Source organism: Perca fluviatilis, chromosome 13, assembly GCF_010015445.1.
Source record: "Perca fluviatilis chromosome 13, GENO_Pfluv_1.0, whole genome shotgun sequence".
NCBI lineage: Eukaryota > Metazoa > Chordata > Actinopteri > Perciformes > Percidae > Perca > Perca fluviatilis.
In genome coordinates this window covers 6,355,847-6,379,418 of record NC_053124.1, presented here as the reverse complement: position 1 = coordinate 6,379,418, position 23,572 = coordinate 6,355,847, and the positions used below count along the sequence as shown (strand labels likewise).

General features: G+C 42.2%; 1 long non-coding RNA gene across 1 annotated transcript in view; it reads right to left on the bottom strand.

Annotated features, from left to right (window-relative positions):
• The window catches only part of LOC120570788, a 100,492-nt gene that overhangs the window by 42,309 nt on the left and 34,611 nt on the right, over positions 1 to 23,572 (bottom strand). The window contains exon 2 of the long non-coding RNA XR_005641129.1: positions 3,501 to 3,677. This is a non-coding gene — a long non-coding RNA (uncharacterized LOC120570788). The remainder of the gene's footprint in view (positions 1 to 3,500; positions 3,678 to 23,572) is intronic.

The window sequence follows — 23,572 nt, the reverse complement described above, 5'->3', positions numbered from 1 at the left end:
GCTACACTACAGATACATTCTAGCCTGGAAATCCAGACCCAAATCCGAAAGATTAAGGGTCTGGCAATGAGTAATGAAAATGGCCCAACTCGAGGGGCGGCACCAAGCATGCATTTGAAAATCTCACTGCACGCAATTGGATAACACTACGACCAATCACAACAATACACGGGGTGACATATCCAGTGCCCCATACGCTTAGCTACCAGCGGAGCTAACTGGTAGATTAAACTCTTAGCTACCAGCGGAGCTAATTGGTAGATTAAACTCTTAGCTACCAGTGGAGCTAACTGGTAGATTAAACTCTTAGCTACCAGTGGAGCTAACTGGTATATTAGACTGCCGTCATCTGTTTAGCTAGCCTCTGGCCCGCCTACATCAGATACACCGATGTGATTGGTGCAGCTCGGCTACAAGTGCATAGTTGATGAGCATCATTACTCAATGCCAGAGTGATTCGCTGAGCAAATTCAAATTGTGCTCTCGCGAGAACTCTGGATTTCCAGGGTAGATACATTCCAGGATAGGAGGCTTGTTTGCATTTCTTTAAACCAATCACAATTGTCTTGGGCGACGGTGGCCCTGCAAAATAGCCTCGGGGAAGGAAATTGTTTTGGTGAAAGATTTGCAGCCCGCAAAAGAAAACCAAGTTAAGTTCACAATCCTCTTGATTAGACGACACATGTGGTTACAGTATGGGTGGTAACAGAAAGTGTGTTTTAATAATACAGACTTCTGTCAAAACCTGACACATGTATCGACCATTCCGGGCGGCAACTATGCCACGAACGGCTACTCTGTCAGAAATGCAAAAGAAAAAGAATTCATGTCACACTGTTTTGAAAGAAGATCAGGGTCTCCTCCAGAAAAGTTGTTCGGCCCGGCGGCCAAGTGTTTTTCTTTTTTTGCGGCTGCCAAGTTTGCAATTCTCTGGCAGAAACCCTGCAGCCAACTGTAATTATGCTTACTCTTTTAAGTGTCAGCTCTTGCCTTCTACATAGGGTTGGGTGCCGTTCACTTTTTTTCCAGTACCGGTATTGATACCAGTACCTGGAATTAGGGCTGGGCAATATATAGATATCATGATGTGAGACTAGATATGGTCTTAGATTTTGGATATCGTAATATCGTGATAAGAAGTGTTGTCTTTTCGTGGTTTTAAAGGCTGCATTACAGTTAAGTTTCTAAACTTACCAGACTGTTCTAACTGTTCTATTATTTGCCTTTAGCCCACTTAGACATTATATCCACATTACTGATGATTATTTATCTAAAATCTAAGTGTGAAGATATTTTGTTAAAGCACCAATTGTCAACCCAATCGCAGCAATATCGATAGAGGTATTGGGTCAAGAATATCGTGATATCTGATTTTCTCCCTATCGCTCAGCCCTGCCTGGAATTCGGTTCAATGTAATGAATTTGTTTTTTTCGGTACTTTCCCTCTGTAATAACATTTTTATTTCAATTGTAAAAAAAAAAACAACCTATGGATCCTATTTACTTGGAACATTGTGTTATTTATTTAGAACATTTTACACTCCACACAAAATAAAAACCCCTCCCTCTCCCCTGCCAAACCCATTTCTACAAACTAATAATTATTCGTTTCTTACACTGCACTGTATCTTTTATTCTTGTATTTGTATCTTATTCTAGTTTAGCCGGTTTTTATTTTCTATCGCTTTTTAAACTGCTCTTTAATGTTTTAGGTGAAGCGTTTTGAATTGCCTTGTTGGTAAAACATGCTGTAGAAATAAAGTTGCCTTGCTCTACAACCTCAGCCTGTCAGTCAGTCAATAGGGCATAGTGAACACAGCGGTGCCTGCCTGTCACACTAAGGGCCGTTTTACAGTCGGCGCAACCGAGCTCTCTTGTGCCAATGTGACTTCAAAATGACGTAGATCTCGCTGCCGCACCAGGACTTTGAGTGCGCGACCAAAGGAACTCTATTTTTTTCAGCGGCGCGCGACAAAGCGGAAAGAGGAAGCATGAACGAGCTCGAGAGCAACCGGACGCCAGGACTCTCAGAGTGACTGCAAGTCTCTCTTGTAAAATTACTGGGTTAAGATGAGTTCTTTTATGGTGAATGAAAGGCTTGATCCGACGAAGTAGGTCACCCAATCAAATCGAAGTATCGACTTCTATGCTGCTGCCAGTTCTGCCGTTGTTTACCTTTTTCTTCTTCTTCTAGCCCGTAGAAAGAGACAAGTCAGTAGCCTTTGCTCATTAGCGCCACCTCTGTTCAGGAGAAGACCGCAACAAGTGTCGCGACCACTACGCGCGAGTACGAACGGTTACGGCGCTCCCATGACGTCACACTGGCTCTCGACAGGTTGGCTGCGGCAAGTATACACAACGTTTTTACAGCGACCGCTTTCGCCTCACCGTTATATATGCTGTCTGCGGGGAGTTTTGAAAAGCTGAACCACACTCGCAACCGCTTTACCAGCACAGCCGTGACTCACTGTGACTTTAACAAACTGCAGAGTCAACGTTGTGTTCCACAGCTCTGCGTGCGTGTGTGGTCCACTCACTGTCAACATGCAGAGAGGACAGATAAGCTTGTGCTTACGTGCTCTCGGGTACAGAAATTTGGCATCGTTTGATTTAACGTGAATCGGTCCTCGGTATGACAACTGTATAGAGGGGCAATTACAGAATTCAATGACAATGTTGCTGAACACAAGCCAGCTTTAAATCGTATCAAAAATGGGTATGATATAGGACAATGTTCAGGATGTAACTAAGCCATCAGAATAATTGAAAAATATGTTATATGATCATATGACAATGCTACACATAGGGGCATTAAAAGTTATCATTTGCTCATTTATAGGTTGGACTAAGAAGGAGCGGGATCTAGAATATTTGACTGGGGCTGAAAAAAGTACTTAAGCTCATGATGCTGCATACTAACGGAGTTCATCCACCTTTACATTTATCACATCATGACTGGTTGCTTGCTCAGAAACATTTTCCCGAGCTCCCCTTTCACATCCTTCATATTACCTGGTTTAGCGCAAGTCACACAGGGAAAACCTGTGCACCTTGCAAATGCTTATTTAAATTCAAAGCTGAATGCTGAAAATGTATTCCACCACTCAGTGCCTGAAATAATTAGCCTGTGCCAGATCGCTTTTCTTCTGTGAATGATTTCATCATTTAGGGTTTTATAGCTATTCCTTTTTTCCACATGCTCAGTTAAAAAGGCAATGATGCACATTTTCTGAGAACATAAAGAGGGATATAGCATTCCATCTCCCTATAACATTGGGTATTCTTTGTCCTTAAAATGGCACTTGAGCCACCCCTTTTTGATCATATCACTTGATAGCTGTACAGCTACCATCAACTTTTAATTAAAGAGACGAGGGAAACTATGATGTATATTTTAGACCTAATTAGCATGCCGACTCAGGGGAGTGAAGTGATTAGATGAGTAAAGACTCCCCATGGATGCTGCAGACGAGCACACATACAAATGCATACACACTCACTTGCATTCTGGGGGCGTTTGCACTTGGACTCCCAGCCTAGCAGCACTCAAGGCGATGTTTCACTTTGGTGTGACATTTTCATTTTCCAGCTTGCAGTGCGAGCTTTCTTTTCACCGTCAGCGTTCCAGGCTTTTTCCAGAACTTTCTTTATCAATAATTGTAGTCAAGCGCAATTATCTATTGAAAGAAGAAGATGGAACACATACACACGGTACTATCAGTAACAATAACATCAAAGAGCTGTTGTTGTAACGTGGTCACACAGTGAATAATAGAGCAAGATGAACAAGGCAGAGAACAATGCATACAATAGTGACTTGAAGCATGGGCACGCCTCATGTTGAAATAACCATGATGGAGTTTGCACAGGTAAAATGCTGAAATTATTGCTAAAAATCACAATGCTGAGGTCACATACAAAGTGAAGAACCTGAAATTGTAAACAACGTGAGTAGCGCAGCAACATTGCTGTCCATAATTGCCTGAACAAAGGCCAGAGTTTCAGACAAACAGTGCCATCAGGCAAACACTTTCCCTCTCTTCAGGTAATCATCTAACCCTCCATGATGTTCTGATGACGGGCGCGGATGACGCAATCTCTGTTGTTATTGTTCAATCAATCAATCCATTTATGTGTCACGTAAAATCATATAAAATACAATTTCAGTGAAATGTTATGCAGAAGGTTCCTACAATGTATATAATAATAGCAGTAATATAATAGAATAATCCAATCATTGTGAGAAACAATTGTTATCTCAATATGGATCCAAATAATTGTGGCTTTCGTTATGTCCATAATTGTGACAGTGTGACTTTGATTGCTGTGTGCAAAATAAAACTTTCAGTTCTTTCCCAGAGGATTGTCATGTTTGCTGGACAGGGCTCAGTTATGTGCGAGTCTGGCTTTAACTCTTCAACTCCAGCAGCCCTACCACTGGGTCCATCAATACAAATGCATTCTGCATGGCCAAGCATTGTTGTAACCCGCACAACTTTATTTGAAATTCTTGTCAAGATCTCCAAGTCAAGATCTCCAAGTTTCCAAAGAAGCTCAATAAGTTAGACTGAATCTGGGGAATTTTTAGATCTGGAACTAGTATATTCTGAACATACAATATATGTGATATTGTCATTATTTTCTCAAGTAAGCCTGGTATCTTTATCTTTAAAACAGAATAACAGAAGCAGAGAGATTTTTGACACAAACACCAGTAACTCTAACGGAGGCGTAACGTTACGAATGGCCGCTGTTCTGACTCGGGTGCCTGGGTCCGTTTCCCGACTGCTGACCGGGTTTGGATTGCTGTAATGATAGTGGCTGGCCGCTAGCTGGCTGGGGGCTGACTGTGGATGTGTCCCCAGGGCTGTTGTCAGCTCTCATCCTGACTGAAGCCTTGCAGCGCTGGGAGAGTGAGGCAGACAGACAGGGGTGTGCTCGCTGGCTAAATTACCATTACCATTATTAGATTAGTCGTCGTCTAATTTGTGGGGTTAGCCCAGAGTCGTTAACCGTGGTCAAAACAATCACAATAAAACTAACTGAGCATGTTGAACGATGTCGTAATCTTATGTTACCCACCAAGAATTAGCTAACGTTATAGACCAAGCATTAGCATTAGCTACTTGTCAACCAGCACCTTTACAGTAGGCTAACCTTAAAGCAACAGCAAAGCACTTTTCCTCTTTGGTCCCCCTACACGTTGGAAGCGGAATTGTCCATTACAGTTACCATTATTCTTATGTCTCATTTTTGGAAACATTATTTTAAGGTACAAAAGAATCTTTGGTGTTGGATCGATGGATACTGAAATCAATCAATATCAATAAATAAGGTCTCTGTTGTATTACTGTGTTGTAAAGTGGCATGTAATCAATATGAAAAAAAGTTGTATTAAGTTTACTGAGTATAACTCAAATATATATTAGGTAACAGTAAATAGAACAGTCAATAATATGTGTGTGTGTGTGTGTGTGTGTGTGTGTGTGTGTGTGTTTATTTTAGAAAATGCATTGAAAGATCGTGTGGTGCGGGCAATGAGGGTGTGCAAATACAGTCAGTGCTTTTTCCTGTAGCTGAAAAAAAAGAAGGCAGTAGTGAAGGTGTAACAAGAGTTGAACCTGCCACAACACAAGCTGAAAACGGCATGTGTCACCAGATGGGCATCGATGCAAATGATGACTGCCAGGGTCTTTGAGCAAAAGAAAGCCATCACAAAGGTCCTCGCTGATAAGAATTAAAAAAAATTTTTTTTTAAATCAAGGCACCTTGTTCCATCCTAGGCTGACCTGGATGTCTTAGAGGCCGTCAACAAAGCTCTCTCCCTATGGTTGGAGTTCACAGATGCCCTCTCAGGAGAAGATTATGTGACCATTTCATTCGTGAAGCCTATCCTACACATCCTCAACTCACGAGTGCTGGCTGAGGACGAAGATGACGTGGCACCGACCAAAGCCATCAAAATCAGCATCCTTGAGTACCTTAAGAGGAAGTACTCAGACCCCATCACAGAAGAGCTATAGACCTTTTTCACAGCAGACATGTTGACTTGTCATAGTAGGAAAAGCCCAGCTGAAATTGATAACCTTAACGATGGCTCAATTCCATCAAGTGTCCCAGTAAGCTATTTCAGTGAGTCAGCATGCCCAATACCAGGGCCTCTCCTAAGTGGAATGCAGCTATCATTAATGGTTTTGAATACACCTGTGCTTTTCCTACTATGACATGTCAACATGTCTGCAGGTCTATTGCACCAGCCAGTTTTGTTGATCCCAGATTTAGATTTAGTTTTGCAGAGAAGGGAGACTGGCGTTAGTCACGGTTTGGAATGAAAGGGAGGAAACAGGACAGAGTAACACGGCGGATATCGTTCATTTTATTTATTTTTTTAACGACCTAGTTAACCCCACAGTCACATTAGCTACAAGAGACAGAGACAAAGCGACAGGCTACCATTCATTTTCGACGGGAGCGGCCGTTTGCCAGCTACAAGCGACGATTTCGCCGCTGCCACGAGCAAGGCGGGGCCAAAATAGACAAGAAGTCTATTTTATGCAAATGCTGAACGATGCGACAAAGCGACAGCCAATCGGAGTGAATGGGCAGCGTGACGTAGGTCAGTGGCTCGAGTTGAAGAAAATAATTCAAGATGGCGGAAAACGCTTCAGGACATCGTATTTCTGTATATATCTGATAAGTTTGGCATTTTATCTCATATATTTTGTTACTTTTATCGAGAAATATATACTTTTAAATCCAAAAACATAGTTCTTGTGACTTAAAGTGATGGTTCGGAGTAATTTCACCCTTGGGTCCCTGCACCATGACCTCGAGCCAAACACTCCCCCAGAAGCTTTTTTCACCTGGGTCTAACATTGGGAGAATTAGCTAGAGTAGCGTTATCAGCTGAATAGCTTAGCGCAGGGGCTAATGGATCCGAAGTGTCTCTTAACATTACCCCACTAATAATGCCCGAAATGATACCAAACGTCTACAGTAGTACAAATAGGTTATGCACTCATAAAACGATGGATTGTAAAGTTTGTAAGTACACCAGAAGTTTATGTAAATAACACTTTCCTGCTGGCTTCTGCTCTCTGCTGCTCCTGCTGCGGTTACTACCGGGCAGTAAGAGTGCTTAGGGCCATCTACAAATTACAACACCGAAAAGAGATGCAACAAAAATATTTTTTAATTTAACTTATTTTTTAAAGTAAGTGCTGTAGAATAACTAGCAGGAGACAAGTTATAAGTTTGGAGACATTACCTTATTTAATCATTAAAGGAATATTTCACCGCTGGAAAGCTGAATATATCTTTAAATTGGGTCACTTATGTAGTAGAAATGTGAAAAGAAAATTGAAATTGGTGCCTTCTAGGCCGAGAAAAGACAGAAAATGTGTTTTGGTCTTGTATGGATGAAAAACACCAAATCCCAGAATGCACCTGCTTCGTTGCTTTGAGTCCACTCCCAAGCCACGCCTACCGCTTGACAGACCGACAGAGGCATTCAACTCAAGCGTGTTTTATTGTCATTTCAACCATATACACGAAACGTTTCATCGTGACTCAAGTGGTGTTACACATTTAACATATATAAAAACGACATTATATAAAAACGACATACGAAACAGGCTACATTTAGTACACACACTTTATAGGCTCCGTAAAGTTCAGCTAACGCATACTAGCATTAGCGCTTGGTGGGCTGTAAACACCGAGCATAAACACAGCCGTGAATTAGTGTGTAATGTAGAATGGTCGGCATTTAACAGTCACAAACTCCACCAGCAGTTAGCAGTTAAATGGATACAAATCACCACATTTCTGCGCCACTCGGTGTTAACACAGCCCACCTCTTTTACCTGGCGACAGAGCATCTCTAGCTCGGAGGGCTAGCAGGCCTGGTAGCTGGACAGTCCGGTACACTATTCAGGCAGGTTTCCACAACAACAAAAACACGGCAGTCTCTGAACTCACGTTGGAAGTGTCGTTGAAGTTGGATGTAGTCCAGTTTGTGGTCTAAATGAGCGGACACTTGCAAGCAGGATCCGTAAAGTTCAGCTAACGCATACTAGCATTGGTGTAGCTAAACACAGAGTATAAACACACGCCGTGAATTAGCGTGGAATGTCGAATGGTCGGCATTTAACAGTCACAAGCTCCACCAGCAGTTAGCAGTAGCTAGTTGGATTTTATTTCTACACCAGTCCGTTTAACACAGCCCACCTCCACGGGGCCGGGCGAGCAGCCTGGTAGCTGGATAGTCCCGGGTTCCGGTACACTGTTGTTCAGGCATGTTTCCACAACAACAAAAACACAGCAGTCACTGAACTCACGTTGGGATTTTCGTTGAAGGAGGATGTAGTCCAGCTTGTTGTTTAATGAGCAGACACTTACAAGCAGGATGGCTGGGACAGGTGGACAGCTAGCGTTAGCTTTCCACCTAGCCGATGAGGATGTCCCCTAGCCGATCTGTACCGATGTATCCCGGTGGTACACACGTCCGGTAGTTTGAATGCAGATAATTGTTGTAAATGTTTTCTGCTGAAAACCGAAAGCCTGTTTAGCGAAGATTCAAGATGGCTGACAGTCGTTTTCATTCGGAATACCTCGGCCAGACTCGGCAGTCCAACCCCTGTGGGCGTGTTGAAAACATGCGGAAGTAGATCCTACTACTGGCTGTAGTCCTTTGCCTCTGGCCCAAAAATCTTCCAATGACGCAAAAATCGTCATTTTACGTCATCGGAAGATTATTTCCAGGCCCCAAATGCAGAAATCTCTCGTCTCAGGGGGACATGAGGGAGGGAGGCACGGTCATTCAGAAATACTATCGGGTTTCTACTGATACAAAGCTGAATGCTAAATCGGTGAAGTATCCCTTTAAATTAATAAATATTTTTGTTGCATTTCTTTTCGGTGTTGTAATTTGTAGACGGCCCTAAGCACTCTTACTGCCCGGTAGTAACCGCAGCAGGAGCAGCAGAGAGCAGAAGCCAGCAGGCAAGTGTTATTTACATAAACTTCTGGTGTACTTACAAACTTTACAATCCATCGTTTTATGAGTGCATAACCTATTTGTACTACTGTAGACGTTTGGTATCATTTCGGGCATTATTAGTGGGGTAATGTTAAGAGACACTTCGGATCCATTAGCCCCTGCGCTAAGCTATTCAGCTGATAACGCTACTCTACGCTAACTCTCCCAATGTTCGACCCAGGTGAAAAAAGCTTCTGGGGGGGGGTGTTTGGCTCGAGGTCATGGTGCAGGGACCCTATGGTGAAATTACTCCGAACCATCACTTTACCAATACCTCTGAAGTAACTTTTAAGACGTGCTTGAAGGTAGCGCCGGAGAATTTCTGTTTACTGTTGCCAAGCAACCAGGAGTAGGCTAGGCACGCCCAGGAGTGCCCACAAGCGAGTGCATGTCGCTCTCTTTTGTAGCTAATGTGACTGTGGGGTAAGGCGGCATGCCCGTCTTGGCCGCCTAAGCTGCAAAGTGCTGCGGGAAACCCTGAGGTCATATCATGCAGCCCTAGGTCTGGGTACCAAATTCAATTTTAGGCACAGACCAAACGTTCTCCTTATGGAACAATGAAAAATGCCTCGTCATTCAATACCAAATTTAAATACCTAAGGAGAGAATCTTATGAGCGTCAGTGAGCCAATAAGCATGCAGCATACTTCTACCAAGATCTAATTGACTGGCTGTCAACGTTGTAGAGACATGCAGGAAAAACTACATCACACAGAGGGCTCACATAGTAGGTAGCTGAAAAATAGATACAAAATTTGTACCATAATGTGTAATGTTGTAATTTCTTTTTGTGAAAAAGGATTTATTGAAATTGGCATCATAATCGTTCAGGAAATCGTATCAAAGTCACGATATTAGTATTGGCCCTAGGCCTGTCATGATAACAAATTTTGCTGAACGATAAATTGTCCCAGAAATTATTGCGATAAATGATAATATTGTCGTTCTGAGACCATTTTCATCTAATATAATGATAATGGCATAATAATGCAGGTACACCTTTTCAAAGATCAAACTTTTAACACCAGGTTTCTCCTGGTCAGTGGCGGAATTGTTTTCTGAAACTGCAAAATAGCACCAGGGAACGCTTGCGCCTGAACATGCCTCCTCTTTTCGCTGAAAAGTTCATTCCCTAATTTACCGACGTGCGTCTGTGGAGGGAAAAGTCCGCTGTGCGTCAGGTGCAAAATAGGAATGATACACGCGTCGGTGTACAAAGGCAATTGCGCTGAGTGCAAGATAGGGCCCTGGAACTGGAAGACATTTTAAATATCCACAATAAATGAACAAAACAACCAAAAACAATAAATAAAATGGAATTTTTCCGGCTGCGATAATTTCCATTTAAAAATGATCAAGCTAATTTTTATTTATCATGCGATTAATTGATTTATTGCATATTGCGACTTATATTACTGTTTAAAAGGTTTTCCAGGTTAGTGGGGGTGCATACCGCTCAAAACCAACATGAAAAAAAACTTCGTAATGTTCCCTCAGCATTTTGTTTTGTTGCTAAACTGTATGTAAAACGAGTGATTACGTTAAATCATCTGTTCCACCAACCCTAAGTCTATGTGCCGTTTGTAGCTAGCAAATAAGCCAACTGACGGCAACGTTATTGTTCATATTTTGGCACAATGTTTAATGTTAGTAATGACAAAGTAGTGGTCATAGTGAGTGAAAATGTGATCCGAAATGCACATTGCAAACTGTTTGTATTATGTATCTTAAATTGTTAATTCTACGTATGTGTGATATTGCAGCATGGTGGCCCAATGGTTAGTACTGTGGCCTCACAGTAAGAAGGTTCTTGGTTCGAATCCAGGAAGTTACGGGGCCTTTCTGTGTGGAGTTTGCATGTTCTCCCCATGTTTGCGTGGGTTTTCTCCGGATGCTCCGGTTTCCCCCACCATCAAAAACATGTACTAGGTTCTCCAGTCAGTGCCCTTGATCAAGGCACTGGCTCAGATCTGGAGTTGATCCACAACTGTGATTGGCTGCCCACTGCTCCCTTGGGGGATGGGTTAAATGCAGAGAATGAATTTTGCTATGTGTATGTGACAGACAGTGGTAAAACAGATTTTATTCTGATCAAAAGACTCTGTGAGACACAGTCCTTTCACAAACCTGTCCCTACTTTGCTAGCAGTGCAGCAGAACCACTGCCTTAGCCTATATAATTCTGCACCTTGTGCGACACCGTCTACAATGTACAGCCACTCCTCTATGCTGAATTCCTGTTCCCCACAGCATGTTTTTCTGTGCCTTTTTTTGCTGGGAGAGAACAGACTGATTGAAAGGTTTATAGACTGAATACTCTTTACCTGAAATGCGGTTCTTGATTAGACTTTCCCATGGATTACATGGTTTTGCTTTTCTATTGTAATAATGAACAAAGAGACAACAATTCTGTAATCATTTAACACTTACATCTTTTCACACTTTCTCTCTTTGTGAATTTCCCTTTGTTGTGTGTGTGTGTGTGTGTGTGTGTGCCTGTGTGTCTCTGTGTCTGTATTGAGCATTTTACAAGCGTTACAAGCTTTCATTCATTTGAATGGCCGAACACGCACCGAAAGCATTTTGACGCACCTTCTCCGACCTTGTTTCGATTTTGGAGCGTCAAAATGAGGACCCAGCGAGACCAAAGCTGTGTTTTTTTTTCTGCAGCCGCACTACATGTTGGAGAAAGTTACTGTAATACGCTATGTAATGATGTGATCCGAATCAAAATGATATTAATCAATGTATTAATGAATGTATTCAGGCGCCTTACGGCCCAAAACTGCTGTGCACTCTCGCTGCACATCCGTCTCTGTCTCTCCGCGGCCTCACTGGCTGACTGAGGTCATGGAGATCCGCTCTACAAGCGGTCTTCTATTTATATATATTTTTAAGGTGAAACATGAGAGCAGACGATGTTAATGATCGTGTGAATCACGCTCAGAATTCTTTGTGCCGACACCATTGCAAAATGTTACGGCAGCGGAGTGTGTGAAAGTTTCTTTTAAAAGCCCAATAATAATATTGATCGCATTTCAAAAGGAGTTGAAATAATGACAGATTCATGCAGGTGGAGGATAAAGAACGAGCACTATAACTACATATTTATAATGTTTTTAGTGACCTGCGCTGTCACTGCAAAAAAAATAAAATAAATAATCTGTTCCGTGATGAAAAGTGACTGCAGGGTTGACGGAGGTTTTACAACCCTGTCCGTCAAGGGAGAAAGTCTAATGCCCCCACTGATAGGGGTATCTGTAACATACAAAACATTTGCCTAAATAGCGACCGTTTCTAAAATACTGCTGGTTCTGTGGTGTTGGCGCTTCAAATCTCATGCCTGCATGCCTCACAGAAGCATCAACTGAGGCTAGGGCTGTCCCTAACGATTCTTTTTGTCAATAGTTGTGGTCTTGCAGTCAACTTTTGGCATCTGTGTTGGTTTTATTCTCATTTATGTTTGTCTTTGGGGCTTTGTTGCAGTTTTACAGTAAAAAGAAATAAGGAAAGTAAAGTGTCTACATCCAATCCCAAGAAAAGTTATGCCTTGGGTTTTTTGGGAGGAATTTACACGGTCAGCTAACTTCTCAAGCTTTGAAGATAAGCAACTCATTGCAAGTACAGTATAACAGCTACTGGCAGCTTCGCTAAGTAGGCTACATGTGAGGGATCGCTTCTGTCTATGGTGTGTTAAGAGTTGATCTTAAACCTACACATTCAAATGTCATGCATTCTCTAGAGCTTCCAGAAACAGAGACTAGGGCTGCCACTTCAAATTATTCTCCTTATCAATAAATATTCTAGTTATTTTCTTGATCAACAAATCACTTTGTCTACACTAGTTGCCAGAAAACATTCAAAAAATGTGCCCATCCCAATTTTCCAGAGCCCAAGGTGACCTCTTCAAATGAATGGTTATAACCAGTATAGGGCTGGGCGATAAAACGATAACGATATGTATCGCGATAGACACGTAATCAATATCAATAGAAAATGCGGTCGATAAAACGTTCGATAACTTGTTTTTCTTCTTCGGAAGAAACCAGAAGTTGCAAAGCAAGTTTGGTTGCATGAACAAAGGCACTCACTCTCTGGTAACCTAGCAACGTAGGGAGTGACACTCTAACAGCCAATCATGTAACAGTATCATGTTTGGTTGCGCCACATTGCTGTCTCGTTTTGGATTCTACAATAACAGAACCGGCGGCGTGGAGCGATAAGTGGAAAGTGAGTGCCGCAGCGAGCGAGGAAATTGTTGATAAAACAGGAAAAGTCAGTATGGCAGTTTTTGGGATTTTATAAGTCTGACCGTCGTCTCCACCAACACTACCGCAAACTTGTTTTACCACCTTAGCCGCGCTCACACTTTGGAGCACAGCCGTATTCGCCAGCAACGTCCAACATCTGCAGCTGCTACACCGCACTAAACGCTACAAGCAGCAGACCGCCATGGAGAGGTACTCTGCATCAGCGCCTTACTAAACGCTACAAGCAGCAGACCGCCATGGAGAGGTACTCTGCATCAGCGCCTTACTAAACGCTACAAGCAGCAGACCGCCATGGAGAGGTACTCTGCATCAGCCGCCTTACTAAAACGCTACACAAGAAATAACGGAGGCAGACGTGCTGAGCACTGTCCAGAAGCCAGGTTACCAACCTAGCACTAAACCTGCAGAAAATAGTTCTTCTCAGGTTTCAGGTTTCTCTATGTTTATATTTAACACTTTGCACCATTTTATTACACCTTATTAAGCAGTTCTTACTTATTCTTTCTTCACTGTGATTTTAGACTTTTTACATTTTTTTAAAACGTCTTTTTACGAGACGATTTACCTTTTAATTATTTGAGTGATTTCCATGGTTGTGTTGACATTTCTGCTTTTATAACTGAGGGGATTATAATCAGAGGAAGGTTAAGTTTAAAATAAAAATGTTTAAATTTAATATATTTTTCTCCTGGTCCTTATTTTAAATAGGTCATAAAAAATATCAATAATTATCGATATCGACCGATATGAAACACTTATATCGTGATACAGTTTTCAGCCATATCGCCCAGCCCTAAACCAGTATTTCATTTACTACCATAGGAGACTAGGGAAACCTGCAAAGATGAACCGTTGAAAAGCCGGAGCCAGTGATTTGAAACATTCTTTCCTAAAACATGACGATCAACTGAGTGATTGCCAAGGAATTTTCATCAATTAATCGACTAATCTATTCTACTCCAATAGAAACTTTTCTTTAGGTGACCAGAGTTTTGTTTTATTTCTCTAGATATTTGTTTCCCTATGTATTTCCATTCAAATGAATTTACTTAAATGTAATTACATTACTACATATCTACATCGATAGTGTAGTATATATCTATTTCCCTTTGTGATCATTTCCCTATTTGATTATTCCTAGATTGTTTTATTTATTTACTCTATTTATTCATTTTTTTTCACTTTGACCCCTGGTTTTTATCTCTACTTCAACAAAACACTAATATTTACTTAGGAAATATTGTTTTTTGTCAATGATTTCTTGTACTTAAGATTTCAAAAAAAAAAAAAAAATAAATAAATCTTGTTTTATACATATCCTGAATCCATTACCAAAATCAAAGAAGTCGAGTGTTTTTCTGTCATGTGCTGTGAAGCATGACATGAAGCTGATGTGACATGGTAAACATTCACCCAAATAAATGATGGGAATAAGCAATAAAGCAGTGTATAAAAGATCACAGCTTTCCTGTTTGGCATTGAACAAATGTTTGTATATATGCGTGGCTTTAGGACAAACATGAACATACTGTCACACCAACCTCCAGCAACATGACTGGAGATGGGCCCATGGAAATGAATGCTATCAGAGACAAAGTGTGATAAATGTGCTGTCAATAGAGATAGTGCGGTGCCACATCACACTCCCCATCACAGCCCAGCAGAGCCAAAAGAAATCTCAGAGGCAGCATCAAACATCATATAAAGAGTGCATGAAATGCTGCCTCGCTGCAGCTCTGTGATAAACTGGACCATTTCTACTGCCTGCCTGTTGGTTTTTGACTAGATTTGTCTATCAGGGCTCGAGCTTAAGGATGTTGCAACATCCTGTCGTCCCGGGGCCAAAAATAAATAGGATTGGGGAGGATGAAAAACAATTTTGGGATGAATTGGGAACGATGATTGAAAGAGAAAAAAAAAAGCCTTGCTAACTTACAATGAGTGGAGAAGATAATGAAACTGACAGCACGTTTTGTGTAGCACACAGTTCTTATTAAACCGCCTTGACAAGATTAACGTGCGCGCACACAAACACATAGGCTATCTAGACCCGGTAGATTAGTAGTAGTAGCAGTCGGGAGTGACTTTCAATGGAAACTGCGTCCCGTGGTGGAATAATGCTGACATTTTTTACCGTTACGTCAAGTACGCAGACACCAGGAAAACTCAGAGCAGAGCCAGACCCAGACCCTGAAGCGGCCCATGTCCCATCCGCTAACATGGAGGGGGATTTATGACCTATACTGCAGCCAGCCACTAGTGAGCCATCCAGATGTTTTGGCTTCACTTACACATCATTTTCAACCCAGTTGCGTTTTTCTCCAAGACACAGTGGTTGTTATTTTGCGTTTCAACTTGTATGTTGTTTTAGAAATTTGGGAGCCATTTCATCTATGAAGTAAACAAGCGTGTCCATGTTGGTCTTGGTCTTGGTCACAAGACAGACTGAGCAGAGGGAAGAGCGTGGAGACATAGTAAGGTTTCACGTTTGCTCACTTTTATGAGCACTGGCCCGATTGGGCAGCTGGCTGATTGTATTTACTGGTCCGATGTAACTTTTAATTGGCTCCGGGGCATCGGACAGTCCTTATTGTTGGACCCTGTTGGAGCGAGTGAGTCAGACACAGCAGGAGAGTGGGGGCGGGGTTAAGCAGAGAGTGGGAGAGAGGAGAGATACAAACACTGGCACGGCATTATGGAAGAAACGGGTTATGTAACGCAACATTAAACTATTTCGATAAACAGTATTGTCTCATCCCATATCTCGTTTGAAAATATATCAATACACCTTAAAAAGCCGATATACTGCCCAGCCCTAGTACAAATATGTGTCTAAAGCCCTTCTTGCGTCAGTAGAGATGCCAAATATCTTTGGGCTGCAGCCGCTGCTGGAAAAAAACTCCTAAGGGAAACACTGGTATAGCTGGAGCTGTGCTCTGAACTCACCTTTCTCAAGTATAAAGTATGGGAGACTGTTATTTTTTCTGAATAGGCTGTGATGGCAGACAATAACATAGCTACAGCTCAAATGCTGCAATGTGCAAAATCAAACCCACTTAAACCAGCATTATGACCCAATTGAAGCCACAGTCTGGTGGAGATCTAAGGAAAATTAAAAGGCGCTGCATATGCCTATTTCTGAGTGATTGACTGTTTCCTTATCATGCCAGGTATAGGATCTGTCTTTTCACCTCGCAGCTCGCTGATGACTGACACAAGACGGCCATCTGATTGCCTACATTCACAGGGTTGCCACAACAATACCGGGCCCGCTGTTGTAAAAACGAGAGAGATTTTGAAGTGGTTTTAAGGCTGCACTACAACATTTTGCAGCCCCAAGTGGCTGCATAAGACAATGGTGTGAATTTAAGAAAGCCTGAAAGACCATGGCCATGTGAACACTGAGGTTGAAATCGCAACGGTATAAAGGAATTATTTTGATTCCAACTTCTCTAAATGAGACTCTGGCACGATGTTGACACAATTTCGAAATTCATAATGACAACGTGAGTCTTATGTTCAAATTATTGGTAATAAGAATGAATGGTAATGCTGAGAACCCAGCAACACTGCTCCAATGACAAGACAATGAGAACAAGCAAGCAGTTTAGTAATATTATCTGAACCACTTCTATTTGCAGGTAATAATGTCAGTAATAATCCCCAATTGTGTACAAGCAAAACTATAGTAAGAATCCTAGGTACAAGTTGAAACAAAATTTCAGAAAATTAAGTTTCCATCCACTACTGTTATGTAAATGTTAGGCATTGGAAGAGAGTTTAGTGCCAGCCAGGGGCATTAAACCGTTGCAGAAAAGGAGGAAACAACGAGCAGACGTCATTAAAAGTGAAACCTCAAACAGTGGAAAACATCGTCTTATCTATGGGGCCCGTAAAGAAAAGACATGCAGGGCTGTCCCAAATACCATTTTGGGGGCTTTAAAACTTCGGTGAGAAACTTGTAGCTTCGAAAGGTAGGGGGAAAATGACGCTGTGTCTCGTATCATCTGCCGAACCTTTGCTGACAAGTGAGCGAGTAGCCACACATGCAGGCGGAATGGGCCCCGATCCTCTGCATGTACTGCCCGTGCTGCTGGGAAACAGCTTGAAAGGTTTCCCCTTAGCCTAATCAGAGCAAACATTTTGATTCATTTTAAAAACTTTATCCACCACAAAAAGCAAGCAGGCAGGAAGCCAAACTATGTCTTTATTATTCTGTTTGTCTGGCTAGCCATCTCTCCTGCTGTGTTTCAGTGCCCCCCCCCACACACACACACCCACCCCCCCCCCGGCACACTCGCAACAAACAGCGCTATCCGCCGACGAATAATGTTGGATCACTGATCCTTACTGCATGGTCGATTTTTGACAACTTTTGACAAATAATAAAATACCAATTTGGACGTTGATTACCATGGCAACGGCAGCCCTAGAAGAAAGTCAGTCAAAAAACATTGTGGCCGGACAGTTTGGACAGAATTTAGGCAGCATCTAATCATCCCCAACATGAATAAAATATAGAAGCTTAAAGGCAGTTTCTAGCAATTGCAGCACTTTAGGAGGTGTGGTACAACTGCTCAAAATAGAGGCAAATTGACCAATTTGTTTCCCATAAAGCAGCTGTGTTGGAAACATCTAGCAGGCCCACAGAGTCTACTCCGATACCATGACTCAAACTGTTGACCTCGGTGTATTTGTTTCTTTGATTGTTTTTCTCTCTTGCAATGGACATGGTGTTTGTCCCACATGGCAGCAAGAGAAAACTGAAAGCTTCCAACTTAAATCCCCGTTAAGCAGATGCCAAAAGGATAAAAGTAGGCTTTGTGAGTCTGGCTTTCTCTAGCCTCATCACTGTGCCGACTACTTTTCAAGAGACATTTTGTGTTACTTTATAAAACTGAACTAGTACAACAAATAAATAAAACATCTTAGCAAAAGGAAAAGAAATGTGTTTTGATGTGTACTTAGCTTGGGGTTCTTCATTGTTCGTAAATCTTTGGCTCTGACGGACGATGTCGATACTGGTAATGGGATTGGTGGCCACACAATCAGCTAGAGGGCCAAAATTGTGAGTTGTTGCTAGATTTATCATCTAGATTATTTGAGCACTTCCCACGTTGCTGTGATTTTGCGAAGTTACTCCTTGTTGTGATTCAAATCATAGAGTATGTACGGATTGCTGAGACCGCAGAACTAGCTTAGCCCCATCTGTGACCTCAGCACTCCATACGTTACTCCATGATTTAGTTACACGGTTTACCCTATGCAAGCCTTAGTTTTGCGGGCTTAGCGTATGTCACAGCAAAGAAGAACAGCTTAGCGGAGAAGCACAGTCTGTGGAAGTATTGGATTTAAATGGTGCTTTAAACGGAAGACATTTGTGGACAACCTGCTACGGAATAACAGCTAAAAGAAGTTTTGTGTGGGGAATGCTGTGTGACCAAATCAAGGATTTGAACGGCCCCTGACAGCACCATGAATAGACCTTTTTCACGGCAGACATGTTGACACATCATAGTAGGAAAAGCACAGGTGTATTCAAACCCATTAATGATGGCTGCATTCCACTTAGGAGAGATCCTTGTATTGGGCATGCTGACTCACTGAAATAGCTTACTGGGACACTTGATGGAACTGAGCCATCGTTAAGGTTATACATTTCAGCTGGGCTTTTCCTACTATGACAAGTCAAAATGTCTGCTGAGAAAAAGGTCCATTGCCCATCACTTGCAACCACTATCTGCCCCGTCTCAAGGTCCAATTCACAAAAGATATTGCACTAATGATATTACAGCGCAAATTTTGCACCAAATGTATGCATATTACCTAATTTAAATAAAATGAAATACATTTTAATAAATGCAAATAACACAGGAGCACCGAGATGCTATTTGTTTGGCAACACGGTTAGGGGTGCATTTCACTCTTTGCGGGTTCCTTAAGAATTACACGGTTTCTTTTTGTCTTATTTGTGAAGGTTTAGCGGCAGCAAAAGCTGCGCAATCCTTTTGTGAATTCACCCCAGTGTGCAGGAGCTTGACAATTGCAGCCAGCATGTGATAAAACATAAACGGAACATGTCTAGTGGGAATGAGTGCTAGCATTAGCAAGCTAAGCTAACTAGCTTCCACTCTGAGTAATAGGACGGGTACTAATACCTACTGCCAAATGTTAGATGTTGTAAACCATCACGGTTGGGCTGAACGATTAATTGTATTTGCAATTAAATCGTGATATGTTAAAATGAGATGTTCTGACCGCAAAGGCTGCAATTAAATGCAAAACATACGATGCACCTCAGTACCGTGACCAAGCCGAGACCAAGACGTTCAACATCACTGTGATTGAAGTAGTTCATAAATAAATTGTCATTCATATAAATTCATGCATCACCTACATAAAGGCCTGGCCTACAGGAGAGAAAACTTTATGTTTAACATAATATAGTGTTGGTCATACTATACTATTATATATTGTTTGTCTTCATCTGCTGTACTATTCAACAAAGAGCTTAAAATTATCGCATTTTAAATCGCAATCGAAATGTTGGTTAAAATTAGATTATTTTCCAAAATCATTTAGCCCTACATCATGGTCATGACCGATGCTATGTGGGCTGGTTGACAAAGAGGAACAAATATGTGCACCAACCTTCGTAAGCTATACTGGGCTAAGATAACTGCAAAGATAACTAGCGGTTTCCTAAAAAGGTAGTAAGATGGCAGAGTTGTTTGCACAGCTGGCCCCAAATTTACAAAAATCAGGTTTAAGTTTTAAATCGGGACATCCTGAGAGGGAAGACATGACTGTGCCCGACACCAGAATTGTATTTGAGTAAACTGGTTAAATCGACCGTGTGGTCCCAGAGTATGATAGTATTAGGCTGGTGTGCTTTTTCATGAAAATCTTGCCAAATGCAGCTTTGAAGTGACATTCGTGTTAATCCATACAGGTTTTGTAGGCCATTTCAGTCCAAAAGTCACTGCCTGAGAAATCAGAACACTATTTTGAGTCTGACCCAGTAAATTATTTCCCCATCACTTGCTTTATAAGTTTTCTTTGCTATAGTTGCTGAAAATTGTCTGGAGCCTTAATTCCTCCAGTCAGCAGGGGAACTCGGCGATGCAGGGCACTCTTGGCACTTCTTGACTCGTGAAGGGAATTATATGTAAATCACTTGACATATTACCTCCCCTCTCACCTTCACAATGCAGATCACATTCCTGCAATCCAAATGCAGTGGACTAAAGATTTGTCACACAGCAGATCAGAGCATGTGCCATTTTTCTGAAGCAAGTGGCTGCATTTCTGAGTGAGACGCATATTGGTGTGAACAATATAGGCTCAGTGATTTGACTGATAATGCATGTCTGTGAAGGCGGGGGGTCAATTGAAAGAAAGACCTCAGTGTGTCAGGCAATCTGCTCGCTCAGACTGTTTATGCTAATCTTTCCCCTGTCAACCGAGAGATGTAAGGCATTACATTAGATTGTTGAGAGGATCCTGCGGAAAAAAGGACGAGCCGGTTAACGATCTGAAAAGAGGGGAGGATAACAGTTATGACAGGACAGAAGGGACGTGACCATGACTTGATAGCCTACTGTGGAGAGGTTTCATTAAAGACATGTGATTGTTCCTTTTAGATTTTGCTGTCAGATCCTGTAGCACAAAATCCCTTATTGTTTTGTCAACAAGTGGCTTTTTTTCAAGATTAGTATCAAATAGCTTTCGGTCTCATTTGTCCACTGTGCCGTCACTGTAGTATTAAAATGGAGCAAATTACCCCCCACCTCTAAGTATTAGATGAGGTCAACCGTGCTAAATGATTCCCTTCTAGTGGGCTCATTTTCTCTCTTGCATACCCGTTTTCAGAAAACTCATCCGAGCACTTTCCATTTCAAGAAATCCCACTTTCAAGGGTTTCCTACCACCGCTGACTGGTGGCCCGTCTTCTGTGGCACTGAGCAGTGACTGAGGCCAATGAGGACACTTCAAAAAGCTTTGATATCAGCATCTTCTTACGCCTCCCCAGTAACCACAGCCAATACTATGTGTAGGTTTCTTCCATTTGTGGACTGCGAGGCACAGGAAGCAACTGATGGGAAGTTCCACACACATACACACAAAACTGAGACTCATGAACACAAGTCTGGAAAGCAGTCTGTCTAGGGTACAAAGGGCTAACATGGCTAACAGGGACTATAAACGAGATGGAAACTGTCTTTTTGCACCCTAGAAGCCAGGCCAAGGCATCAGGTTGTCTGTTGTCAGCTGTTCGTCTGCCTAGCATACTCCGTAGGACAACCAATTTAACCCACCAGTCCTCATCCATATAGAGCCATGTGTCACGTCTCTCCGCTGTGAGCACCATCCAGCAGAGAGCAACAAACTCAGCTGGCAAAAAGAGCTTCAAACTTGCCGTACAAAGTTATCAAGTTAACTAGCATTTAAGAAATAGATTGTGTAGCCCATTTTTATTTCACTATACAACAAACCTTTTTAAATTACTTAGTGTTTAAGCGATTTACTGAAACGGATATTGTCGGTTAAATGTCAAATGGTTAATCATTTATATTCCTAGACTGATGGTGTGTGGCAGAAAGCGCAGGCTGACAATAGATTTGATGGATACAACAGAAACAAGTGTCATACTCGACAAGTAGTATGCACTTATCTCACAAATACAACTGGATTTGGCAACTTCCACAGATATCTTTTTCCAAACATTGTTTGTACTGTAGGCAATGCTCTTTAGGTACCAATGACCATGCTACCTTCGTGCAGTGGGTCTTCTATTTACAGCAAAAGCATGACATAATGTCCTGTGCAGCAGAGGTTTGATAATTTGTTGAGCTGGCAATGGGTTGAGCCCTGTATCAGTTGGAGATAAAGAGAAAACAGAGTTTGACTGTATGCGAATGTCAGAATATTACTGTAAATGAATGGTGCAATACAGGAGATTGGTATTCATGCTCTTGCCCCATAACAGTATAAGACAGCAGATATTGCACCAAATAAACAAGAAGCAATATAAATTAAAGCTGCGAGCAGCGATGGACGGGCCCTCGCGCGTCTGCGCGCGTCGGAGTTACCGGTGGACGCCGCTCCTTGCGACCGTGCATTCGCGCGGCACTCAGACGCCGCAAATCGTCACCAATGAAAAGGGAACTCCCTGCCGAGTTCAACGATACCTCACACAAGACTCTACGTCATACGGTTCATCAGCTGTGAAAGGAGGCGTGGCTAAAGCATAGGGGACGGGCAAAACCATCACCAATGAATAAGGAAGTCTCTGCTGAGTTCAATGATATCTCACACAAGGGTCTACATCAAACGGGTCATTAGTTATAAAAGGGGGCGTGGCTAAAGCATAGGGGGCGGGTCAAACCATCACCAATTAAAAAGGAAGTCTGTGCTGAGTTCAATGACACCTCACACAAGGGTATACCTTAAACGGTTCAAATGTTATGAAAGGGGGCGTGGCTAAAGCTTAGGGGGCGGGTCAAACCATCAATAATTAAAAAGGAAGTCTGTGCTGAGTTCAATGACACCTCACACAATGGTATACCTTAAACAGTTCAAATGTTATGAAAGGGGGCGTGGCCTGAGTAAGTGGGCGTGGTCATATTATAAGGGGCGGCTCAGTATCACATGTAGACCACACATTCTGAGTTTCATGCAAATCGTGTAGGTGTCCTCAGGCCTGGACCCTTGTCAATCTTGAGAAATTTAGGGCAGATACGACAACGTACACTCAAGTTACAACAACTTCTTTGTTCATCGCTAAACCCTCAAAATGGCCGCCACGCCACGCCCACACCGTCTGACGAAAAGTTTTTCTTTTAATAACTTTTCATCGTTAAGCAGGGCTCGAGAGTGCGACCAATTTGGTCGCAAATGCGACCAAAATTTGTAAGGGTGCGACTAACATTTTTCCTAGGTCTCACCGGTGCACCTAACGTCCTCGCATCCGCTGCCTCTCCACTAACGAAGCAATGTTGTTTATATCGATATGGTTTAATGTTGTGTTACATGACCCATTCCTTCTGGAAAGCCGTGCCTGTGTTTGGATTTGGATCTCTCCTCCGCGCAGCCCCGCCCCCATTCACTCACACACCGGCCGGCTCACCTGCAACATGGAGAGACACAGCGCCGCCTGTCCAAACTCCCGACATTTGTCTACAGTTTTAATTGTTATTAACACAGCTGTATATTGTTAAGCATGAGAGGGAAACCTGTATTGGTACCAGTGTTTCCGCTGG